This window comes from Ceratotherium simum, chromosome 12, assembly GCF_057802395.1.
Source record: "Ceratotherium simum simum isolate JZ-2026a chromosome 12, ASM5780239v1, whole genome shotgun sequence".
NCBI classification, from domain to species: domain Eukaryota; kingdom Metazoa; phylum Chordata; class Mammalia; order Perissodactyla; family Rhinocerotidae; genus Ceratotherium; species Ceratotherium simum.
Window position 1 is genome coordinate 11,375,831 of NC_141911.1, and position 12,571 is coordinate 11,388,401.

Sequence of the window (12,571 nt, forward strand, 5' to 3'; positions counted from 1 at the left end):
ATTAGCTGTGGGTTTGTCATATATGGCCTTTATTATGTTGAGGTACTTTCCTTCTATGCTCATTTTATTCAGAGATTTTATCATAAATGGATGCTGTATCTTGTCAAATGCTTTCTCTGCATCTCCTGAGATGATCATGTGATTTTTATTTTTCATTTTGTTGATGTAGTATATCACATTGATGGATTTGCAATGTTGAACCATCCCTGCATCCCTGGAATAAATCCCACTTGATCATGGTGTATGATCTTTTTAATGTATTGTTGTATTTGATTTGCTAGTATTTTGCTGAGGATTTCTGCATCAATGTTCATCAGTGATATTGGCCTGTAGTTTTCTTTTTTTGTTGTTGTCCTTGTCTTGTTTTGGTATTAGGGTAATTTTGGCCTCATAGAATGAGTTAGGAAGCTTCCCCTCCTCCTCAATTTTTTTGGAAGAGTTTGAGAAGGATAGGTATTAAATCTTTGAATGTTTGGTAGAATACGCCAGGGAAGCCATCTGGTCCTGGACTCTTATTTTTTGGGAGGTTTTTGATTACTGTTTCGATCTCCTTACTGGTGATTGGTCTATTCAAATTGTCTATTTCTTCTTGATTCAGTTTTAGAAGGTTGTATGATTCTAAGAATTTGTCCATTTCTTCTAGATTATCCAATTTGTTGGTGTAGAGCTTTTCATATTATTCTCTTATAATCTTTTGTATTTCTGAGGTGTTCGTTGTAATTTCTCCGCTTTCGTTTCTGATTTTATTTATTTGAGCTTTCTCTCTTTTTTCTTCATAAGTCTAGCTAAAGGTTTGTCAATTTTGTTTATCTTTTTAAAGAACCAGCTCTTAGTTTCATTCATTTTTTCTATTGTTTTTTAAATCTCTATTTCATTGATTTCTGCTCTGATTTTTATTATTTCCTTCCTTCTGCTGATTTTGGGCTTTGTTCTTCTTTTTCCAGTTCCTTTAGGTGCACTGTTAGATTGTTTAGTTGAGATTTTTCTTGTTAGTTGGGGTAGGCCTGTATTGCTATAACCTTCCCTCTTTGAACCACTTCTGCTGTATCCAATACATTTTGGCATGTGGTATTTTTATTTTCATTTGTCTCCAGGTATTTTTTGATTTCTCTTTTGATTTCTTTGTTGACTCAATAGTTGTTCAGTAGCATTTGTTTAATTGCCACATATCTGTGGCTTTTCCAGTTTTCTTCCTGTAGTTGATTTCTAGTTTCACACTGTTGTGGTCAGAAAAGATGCTTGGTATTATTTCAGTCTTCTTAAATTTATTTCAACTTGTTTTGTGGCCTAGTATGTGATCTATCCTGGAGAACGTTCCATGTGGATTCAAAAAGAATATGTATTCTATGGTTTTTGGATGGAATGGTTCTACTAAGTTTATCTGGTCTAATGTGTCATTTCAGGCCAATGTTTCCTTATTGATCTTCTGTTTGGATAATCTATCCACTGATATAAGTGGAATGTTAAAGTCCCCAATATCATTGTGTTACTTTCTATTTATCCTTTTATGTCTGTTAATAATTAACATTACCAATTCTTAAGTAGGTTGGTGATGTCTAGCTCGAAGCTTACAGCCCTGTACAGAACAGGGCTATATTCTGCATTCCACAAGCTAGGTCTGATTTAAATTACTCTTTTCTATTGTGACCGCCAGTGCCTTTGCACTTATCAGATCCTGCCTCTGTTTGGCTTTGGGAAACACCATTGTACTTCTTGGAAAACAGAAAATCCAGACGTGGTGCCCCTACCTTGCCCCCATTCTGTGAGTCACTAGGAGAGATCTGATGGGATTTCAGTAGGAGGTAACAGTTGGTGTTAGGACCATGCACAGGAGGTAACAGTCCTGAGCTGAATAGAAGGGTTCAGGACTGACTTTTAAGTTCCTAGAAGGCAAGGGCTGTGCCTTATTTATTTCTGAATGCCCATTTTCAAATAATGCCTTGCCTGCATTATTATTTCAATACATTGTTGAATTGAAATATTAATAAGTAAAGCCTAGCCTAACACAACAAGCAGAGTTATAGTCACTCCATCCTTTGAGAAATACATGTGGAGTGGCCTGAGCAAGAAAATGAAGGTTACATCATAGTTCTTCTCAGATCTGTTACTGTTTTGTTACTGATATGTTGTTGCTCATGGTGATTCTAATTAATTACATAATAACTGAGTTACCTTTCCAAGGGACAGGAAGATAGGGGAGGTAAGAGAATTTGGAAATCAAAGTTCATTGGCACTTGAACTTGAATCCCAGGTCCATCATTTTCTGTGTGATCTTGGAAAAATCACTAATTTCTCTGAACCTCAGTCCCCTTTTCTGTAGCAATGACGATGACGATAGTATCTGAGTCAAGAGCCATGTGAGGATTGAATAAGAAGATATGAAGATGTCTGGCCACAGACCGTAAAATCCAACGCATATGTGAAAGGCTTACTGTGATGGTGGTTGTAGCTGTGGATAGGCACGACTGGCAATTGATGCAGAGAAAAAGTCAACCGAACCTAGATGTGAATAGACAGGGTCCTGTCCATTGTACCACAGGCGTAACTGAGGCTCAGAGAGGGAGAGGCGTTTCACAGAATCTCACTTGCTTTACCTCTTGTGTCTTCTGGCCTCCGTCTCTAGGACTCCAAAAAGTCATGATTTTCCTTTCCATCTGTTAATCTCTAGTGTTTTCTAAGCCTTATTTTTCCCCAGAGAGCCTACATTTTTTTTGGAATGAACTTTATTGAAGTATAATTTACTGAGCCCATCTTTTTTTTTTTTTTTTTTTTTTTTTAAAGATTTTATTTATTCATTTTTTTCCCCCCAAAGCCCCAGTAGATAGTTGCATGTCATAGGTTCACATCCTTCTAGTTGCTGTACGTGGGACTCGGCCTCGCGTTGGATGGAGAAGTGGTGCCTCGGGGCGCGCCCGGGATCCGAACCCGGGCCGCCAGCATCAGAGCGCGCGCACTTAACCGCTAAGCCACGGAGCCGGCCCATGAGCCCATCTTGATGAGCTTTGACACATGTATACGTTCATACAACCACATTCAAGCTACAGAATATTCCTGTTACCCCAAAAACTTCCCTGTGCCTCATCCCCAGTCAGTCCCCATCCCTGCCCCAGGTAACCACTGAGCTACCATCTGTCACCCTAAATTAAATGTGTCTTTTGTAGAGTTTTATGTAAGCAGAATTATACAGTTTGTAGTCTTCTGTGTTTCACTTCTTTTGCTCAGTGTAACGTTTTTGAGATTCCTCTACTGTTGTATCTATCAGTAGCTCACTCCTTTTTATTGCCGAATAGTATTCTATAGTAAAAATATACCACAATTTTTTATCTGTTCACCTACTGAAGGACATTTTAGATTGTTTCCAGTTTTTGACTATTATGAATAAAGCTGCTATGAACAGTCATACGAGTCTTTATGTGGATGCCTGTTTTCATTTCTCTTGGGTAAATACTTAAGAGTAGAATTGGTGGGTCTTGTGGTAAGTATATGTTGAACCATATAAGAAATTCCCAAAGTGGCTGTACCATTTACAATTCCACCAGCAATGTATGAGAGTTTGCTCCACATCATCATGGGTGTGAAGTGGTATGCCATTGTGGTTTTAGTTTTCATTTTCCTGATGACTAATGATGTTGAACGTCTTTTCATGTGCTTTTTGGCCGTTTGTATACCTTTTTCTGTGAAGGGCATGTTCAAAGTCTTTGCTTATTTAAAAAAAATTAGGTTGTCTTTTTATTATTGAGTTGTAAGAGGTCTTTACATTTTCTGGATATAAGTTCTTTATCAGGCATATATATTGAGAATATTTCCTCCCAGTCCATAGTTTACCTTTCCATTAACAATATCGTCCAAAGAGCAGAAGTTTAAAATTTTGATGAGGTCCAATTTGTCAAATTCTTTTTGGTTTGTGCCTTTTGTGTTTTTTTCTAAAAAATCTTTGCTTACCCCAAGGTCACAAAGATTTTCTTCTACATTTTCTTTTAGAAGTTTTATGATTTTAGTTTTTATATTAGGTCTATGATTCATTTTAAGTTAATTTTTGAGAATGTTGTGAAGTAAGGGCTACGGTTCACTTTTTTTCTATATGAATAATATGAATGTCCAGTTGTTCCAGTACAATTTATTGAAAAGGCTATACTTTCCCCATTGAACTACCTTGGCAAGTTGTTGAAAATCAATTGACCATATAAGTGGGGATCCATTACTGTGCTCTCTTTTCCGTCCATTGATCTGTATGTCTATCCTTATTACTACACTGTCTTGATTACTGTCACTGCATGATGTCTTGAAATCAGATAGTGAGGGCCTCTAACTTTGTACTTCTTTCCAAATTTATTTTGGCTCTTCTAGGTCGTTTGTATTTCCGTGTAAATTTTAGAATCAACTTGTCTCTTCCTACAAGAAAGCCTACTGGGTTTTTGATTGGAGTTGTGTTATATCTATAGATCAGTTAGGGAGATCGAGTCTTTCAACTCATTAAAATGGTATATGTTTCCATTTATTTTGGGCCTCTTCAGTTTCTCTCAACAATATTTTATATTTCTCAATGTATAGGTCTTACCTATACTTTGTTAAATTTATCTCTAATTATTCATGTTTTGGGAGGCTAATTTTAAAAAATTTCAATTTCTTTGTGTGTGTGTGTGTGTGAGGAAGATCAGCCCTGAGCTAACATCCATGCCAATCCTTCTCTTTTTTGCTGAGAAAGACTGGCCCTGGGCTAACATCTGTGCCTATCTTTCTCCACTTTATATGGGATGCCGCCATAGCATGGCCTGACAAGTGGTGCATCAGTAAGCCCCCGGGATCCGAACCCGGGCCACCAGCAGCAGAGCGCGCACACTTAACCGCTATGCCATGGGGCCAGCCCCCAAAAATTTCAATTTCTAATTGCTAATATATAGAAATACAATTGATTTTTGTATATTGACTTTGTAACTTGATATATTGTTACTCTCACATTAGTTCTAATAGCTTTCTTGTAGGTTTCTTAGGGTTTTCCATATATATGATCACGTAGTTTGCAATAAAAATAATTTTACTTTTTACTTTCCAATCTTTCTTTTATTCCTTTCTTTTTTCTTTTAATTTTTTTTTTTGTGTGAGGAAGATTAGCCCTGAGCTAACATCCAATGCCAATCCTCCTCTTTTTGCTGAGGAAGATTGGCCCTGGGCTAACATCCGTGCCTATCTTCCTCTACTTTATATGGAATGCCACCACAGCATGGCTTGACAAGCAGTGCATCGGTGCCCGCCCAGGATCCAAATCCATGAACCCTGGGCCACTGAAGCAGAGCACGTGCATTTAACTGCTATGCCACTGGGCTGGCCCCATGTTTTATTCCTTTTTCTTGCCTTATTACATAGGCTAGGATCCCCAGTTCATCGATGAAAAGAAGCCATGAGAGTGAGCATCCTTACCTTGTTCCCAAACTGGGGATGAACACATTCAGTCTTTTGCCATTAATCGTGATGTTAGCTCTAGGTTTTTCATAAATGTTTTTATCACATTGAAGAAGTCTTCTACTCTTAGTTTGCTAAGAGTTTTTAACATCAGTGAGAATAGAATCTTTTCAAATGTTTTTTCTACATCTATGGAGATAATCTTTTTTTTCATTTATCCTGTTACAGTGAATTACATTAATTGATTTTTGAATCTTAATCAACCTTGAATAGCTGGGATAAATCTTACTTTCTGTGTATTGCTAAATCCAATTTGCCAGTATTGTTTTCCATGAGAGATATTAATCTGTGCTTCTCTTTCTTTTTTATGTCTTTGTCTGATTTTGGTATCAGAGTAATAAAGACCTTATAAAATGAGTGGGAAAGTGTGCCCTCCTTTATTTTCTGATAGAGTTTGCATTGAATTGGTATTCTTTTTCTGTCTAAATATTTCATAGAATTTAGCAGTGAGATCAGCTGGGCCTGGAGCTTTCTTTGTGGGAAGGCTTTTCATTACGAATTCAATTTCTGGGGGCCGGCCCAGTGGCGTGGTGGTTGAGTTCATGTACTCTACTTCAGCAGCCCAGGGTTTGTGGGTTCGGATCCTGAGCACGGACCTATACACTGCTCATCAAGCCATGCTGTGGCAGCATCCCGTATACAACATAGAGGAGGATGGGCACAGATGTTAGCTCAGGGCTAATCTTCCGCACCAAAAAAAAAGAATTCAATTTCTGTAGTAGTTATAGAGTTACTTGCATTTTCTATTTTTACTTTAGTCAGCTTTGATGATCTGTGTGTTTCAAGGAGTTTTTCCACTTTATCTAAGTTGTCAAATTTAACTATGAAATTTTTCATAACATTCCCTTATTATTGCTTCTACAGAAATCTGTGTGCGGTTCCCCTTCACTCCTGCTATTGGTAATTTGTATCTATTCTCCTTCTCTCTCTTTAATTGATCAGTCCAGCTAGAGGTTTATCAATTTTATCTATCTTTTCAATTAACTTACTTTCAGTATCATTGACTTTCTCTATTGTTTTTCTGTTTCTATTTAATTGAATTTTGTGCTAATATTTATTGTTTTCTTCCCTCTACTATTCCAGGTTTAATTTGCTCTTTTTTTCTAAGTTCTTAAGGTGGAAGATTAGAAAATTTATTTTAGGCTTTTCTTTCATTCTAATATAAATATTTAAAGGAAATTTCCCTCTAATCATTGCATTAACTGGAATATCATAAATTTTGATATGTCATGTATTCATTTCAATTGGCTTAAAAGATTTTCTAATTTCCTTTTTTATTTCTTCTTTGACTCGTGGGTTATTTAGTAGTATGTTGCTTAATTCCCAATTATTTGGGGATTTTTCAAAGAGCCTTGGTCTAGAGAAGGGAAACGTTTGCACAGGCTCACTGGGTTTGCCTCTCCTGCCTCTGGCTCCTCTCTAGGATGTGGTATGCGCGGGACTTTTGTTTTCACCTGCTATCTCTAATGTTTTCTGAGATCCAAGTGTGATGTCTTCATACAAAGGACACTTTGAGGTTGGCCATGCCTAGAAGGGCCCAGTCTTGATTTGCAGGTGACTTGCTGTACTCATGGACAATTAGAAGGACCATCAGCAGAGGGGGCCAGCGACTCAGGCCATGGGAAGTGACTGTCCAGGTCTAGAACGCCCACTTCTGGCTCAGCTCAGTCACAACCGTGCAAGAGCGTTGTTCTTCCCCAGGACCCGGAGTCACTTTCTGTAAACACTTGAGGTAGATGAGACCCTTAAAATAATTCTGGGTCTACTCATTTTCCTCACATTTATTGAGGGCCCTGACCGCTCTGGTTACTGACTTAGGTACTAGGAGTTTAGAGAGGAAACTTATAGGCTAATTGTGGAGTTGGGACAAACACAGGGAAAAGAGGACCAGATGCTCAAAGAGGCAGGGAGAAAATTATATGTATATATATATATATATATACACACACACACACACACACACACGCACATACACACTCACGCATGTACCTGTATCTACACATTTTTTAAAACCACTGACCTGGACAGTAGGTCAGAAATATTCTGATGTTGTGGGTATTGTATAGTTTGGATGCTTAATATGTTCACTATTAACAATTTAATGTTTGTTGACAAACTTTAAGCTGGAATTTGGGCCGGCCCAGAAAAGGAGAATCACACATCCAGTTCCTGAGGTTATAGAGGTTGTTGGGATGGTTTGGGTTGTTTATTCCTTCCTTTCAATCATTTTCCCATTCAGGTTTTGAGAAAAAATTATAGGTATAAATTGCATTATTTCTTGAACTCAAGTTAATATTAAGCTCAAGAAAGCCCTCCCCACCTTTTTTTCTTCCACAAACTGTTAATAATGGATCACATGGACTTTACTGTGGTGCTAACTTATATCTGGATATACTGCCAGGAATAATTAAGGTGAAGATATACTGCTTGTTGGAAAGGGCGGTGGCCATTTGGAGAGAGGGGAGCAGCTCAGAGAGGCATCTCCTCTTAAAGGGAAAAAAAAAAAAAAAAAAGCAAGACCATAAAAACAAAATGAATTGAGACACATCCAGTTGAGGACAATTAGTCATGAGGAAACTTTTACGACAAAGAACAGAAAGCATTTTGTAAATGCCATCCTTTTGTTTCTGACTGATGGGAGGAAATTGAGAGACAGAGATGGACAGTGAGGGATTGAAGAAGCAAATTGAATTACTTGAGTCACTGTCTTAGAAAGTTTTCCCTGGGGCCGCCCCGTGGCTTAGCGGTTAAGTGTGCGCTCCACTACTGGTGGCCCAGGTTAGGATCCCGGGTGGGCACCGACGCACCGCTTCTCCGACCATGCTGGGCCGCATCCCACATACAGCAACTAGAAGGATGTGCAACTGTGACATACAGCTATCTACTGGGGCTTTGGGGGGGAAAAAAAGGAGGAGGATTGGCAATAGATGTTAGCTTAGAGTCGGTCTTCCTCAGCAAAAAGAGGAGGATTAGCATGGATGTTAGCTCACGGCTGATCTTCCTCACCAAAAAAAAAAAGAAAAAAAAAGAAAGTTTTCCCTCTTGATGAGGAAGCCAGATTTTAGCTGCAAGCTGAGCGACTGCTAGAGCTTTGAAACTGAGTGAAGCCAACGTGGGGGAAATCTGGAGCAGTCCAGGTGTTCTGATATGAGAGAGCAAACGAGAGAAAGATGGAAGGGTTTCTTGATTTTCAGTTGTAATGGAGAAAATAGCTGCATGAATTAGCAATTGTAGCTTTTCACAATGTAAAGGAAAGCACCAAATTAAACAATAAAATTAAAAACTTACACTATTTTCAGGTTAACGGCCATTTTATTTTCTTTACAAACGATTGCGTTCCAGAACTGAGGTGAAACACGAATTTCGGTTCAGATGGCATGAATGAAACCAAAGCGTTGTGTCTCTTCAGTTTTTAGTCATCTTGCTTTCCTAGAGATGGCACGGTGCTTGGCACATACTAAATATTAAAAAGTATTTGTAGAATTTAATTACATTGAGACAGAATACTCCATATAGAGATTTCAGGTTTTGAGTGCTGGAAACAGCATCTGAACTTGAAATTTTCCAGCAAACATGGAAAGTGATGACAATAGCAAACTGCAAGAAATCAAGCAAACATCAAGGTGTAAATTATTGGTGTTGCTAAACTATTTGACAAAAATCCACATGTGAATAGATTCCGCGTTTCTCCAGCAGGGGGCACTTTAGGATTTCCTTAACACAGTGGGTCTGAATTACAAGTCTGGCAAAACCGTTTGTTGACTCCTCAGGGGACGAACTTCACAGATCAGCTTTCTCAGTCCTCCTCTGCGTGCTTCTGGTGAGAAGAACTCAGAGGTGGAGGAGCTGCAGGGAAAAGAGTGTGTTGGGAAGAGACACATGAGGAGTCAGGAGACCGCGGGACACACCCAGCTCTGCACCAACTGGACAGTGACCTTGGCCAGCTGCTCCCCCTCCTGGACCTGCTTCTTGGTCTGTGCTCTGATCGCTAAAGCCCTCTGACTGAGAGCACATATGTCCCACTTCAGCAGCTCCTTTAATATTTTATATGATATAATTCTGAGCCCCATTTCATCATGGCCAGTCTGTTTCTCTCCTCTTCCTTCTTCCCTGAGACTCATCACTCCCTGACGCTGCTCCCTGTGCTCCGCTTTGCCCCTTGAAGTCTGGACTGTCACCTCCTCTAGGGCCCGGGCTCCCAGTGTCACAGCCCCTGTGATGCGGCTCTTGCGTGTCTGGCTGTCCCGCTTGGTCTGCGATCGCAATCAGCGTCTCCTTGAAGGAGTCAGGCGTCTGGCACCATAGGTGCTTCAGAGATGCTGGAATAGCTTTGAGTCCGTAAAGGAGACCAGATCCCTTTCTCCCAGAAGGCTTCTTGGCCCTGACACAATTTGTCCACCCCTGCTTAGCAACCTAGCCATGTAGAGGGAGTGGGGGAGGACGGTCTTTGTCGAGGCCAACAGTCCTGGCTCACTCTCCCCAGAGGAACGGTTGCTGACGACTTTCATCTACTTCCCTGAAAGGGACCACTCAGGCGGTTTTTCTCAGGGAGACTCACTGTCTCCACTGCTAGAAATAGAAGTGGCTGGAGACTTTGAACAGGAACTTGCTTTCAGAAAATCTAGTTCCACCTCCCTGGGCGCCCTGCAACATTTTTACGATGGTTCATTCAGCCTTGTCTTTCCTTGGAGAGAGAGATAGCAGAGGTTGGAGGCAACTTTAGGCTGAGGGTGCCGGGGTGGGGACGGGAACAAGGGACAGCAGATGACATTTTGTGTTCCTTTGTCTCCTCCAAGAAGCAGGCAATAGGTACCTCCTTCCTCCCTGCATCCAGCTCCCAGACTCTCCAGGGTTTCCAAGTGCCCCTCCATCTGTGGGCTGAGCTATGGTCATTTTGGCAGGGCCCCCTGGGGAGCTGCAGGGGGTGGGGGGATGAGTGGGCACAAGATTGGCCAGCTTTGCTCACACTAGGGTGTGGGCTCACATGGGCTATGGGGTGACTGGCACGTCCTCTGGCTCCCTGGCCTTGGACCCACTCCTGCACCCTGAGTCTCAGACCCAGAAACTGTGATTTCTGGGCCCTGTTCTAAGAATTGACCAAGACATTATAAAAATGGTGGGGGTGCAGCGGAGGAAGCAGCCTGTTTCACATTCTCCGATTTGGTGCCAACTCCACACTTAAACAAATCCTCACTGCTTTTGCTGTTGCTTGCAAGGAGAAAAGGCCTCCTCTCCTTTTCTCTCTTGCTTTCTCCCTCTCCCTCGTCTTTCTTCCTCTCCTATCTTTTGTTTTCTGTGGTCGGGGGGAGCAGAGCCCCGCAGACTGGCAGGAACGTGGTGCCTTTTACCAAAAGACTAAAGTGCAGCGACTGACCTCTGGTGGCCACAGAGGGGCAGCTGGACATTCGGCACAGGACGCACCTGTGTGACCTCTCAGGAGAAAGAATCATCCATCTCTGGGTCCGGTCCAGCCCAGCCTCGGGCCCAGCAGCAGGCGAAATCCCGTACATGTCTCTGCAGGCAAAGGCCGGGTCGCCCACTTGTTTGATGTTGCACTTCATCTGCAAAAAGCTTTGCACGGACCCCCCAACAGATTTACACTTCATATAATGTATTATTGTACCAGTACATTATGCACATTTAAAGCATATTAAAAGTAGATAAGAAGAGATTAAAAATATTAATGGAAGTTCGCATCTTTTCTTCTCAGACCTACTGCATCATCTCGGGCGCTCCCAGGTGCCTATAGCACACCTGGGAGCCTGCTGGCCAAGCTGTCCTTAGTGCTACAGGCCAATGGGGTTTTGCAGGTCCCCCCAGGTGAGGTGGGGAAGAATGGTGGGGTGGGGTAGTCATTAACCTCCTGTTCGTAAACATTCCAGTTCTCCTCTGCTCGTGGGCACATGGTAAGCTTGCACTTCGTCACCCCTGGAGGTCCAGTTTGGTCATGTGACTTGTTTTTGCCAAAGAAATGACAGCAGAAGTGACATGAGTCACTTCCAGGTAGATGCTTTAAGAGCTGGGGTGGAGGAAGAGGGAGATACAGAGGAAAAGCAAGTGTCTTAGTTGGCTTGGGCTGCCATATATAGTTCCACAGACTGGGTGTCTTAAACAACAGACGTTTATATTCTCATGGTTCTGGAGGCTGGACGTCTGAGACCAAGGTGGCAGTGGGGTTGATTTCTGTGCCTCTCTCCTTGGCTTGTAGATGGCCATCTCCTCCCTGTGTCTTCACATGGTCTTCCTTCTGTGTGTGTCTGTGTCCTAATCTCTTCTCATAGGGACACCAGTCATGCTGGATTAGGGCCCACCCCAATAACCTCATCTTTCCTTAATCACCCCTTAAAGGCCCTATCACCAAATGTTGTCACATTCTGAGGTACGGGAGCTAGGTCTTCAATATTTGAATGTTGACAGGACACAATTCTGTCCATGACAGCATCTGAAGCCGTTATCTCCCTGTGGCAGCGGCAGGCAGAGGTGTAGACGGAAGACCTGTTGAGAATCACCCGCTTAGGTGCTTCAGGAAGTCCCGGAAGGCACCTGCCAAGCTCGCTGAAACCCAGCGCAGTTTCAGGACGAGCTCTGTGGACCGTCCCTTCTAGCAGCCACTTCCCTGACTCTTCTGATGGTGCCATAAGCCCCTAATCCCTTGTATCAGCTCTTTCCTCTCTTGGAATGCCGAGAGCCACTTCCACTTTCCCACAAACCCTGCCTGGTGCAGCTGGGGTAGAGGAGAGAGCGTCTGTTCCACCCCCAGCCTTGTGCTACCCCAAATGCAGCACCCTTCCAGATGGGGCCCCCACTTCTGTGCCTGGGCCGGCCACCTGGGGAGGTGAGTCTCCTAGAGGGAGACAGGAGGCTGGTTTGTTGTTCCTAACTCAGGTTTCCCGCAGGACTCTGGATGTTCTTTGGCAAGTCATCTTTCTTAGTGCCTCAGTTGTCCCTGCGCGGAGAAGGAGGCAGGAAGAAGAGCTACGGAGTCTGACAGAACGGTTTAGGAAATATGCTACAGTCCTGCAAAGCGGAACCAGCCTCGCCGGGTTATTTTCCAGGGAATTTCCACACAGTCTGGGTCCGGTCCCTGCCGGTCGGGGAAATGTCCACAGTG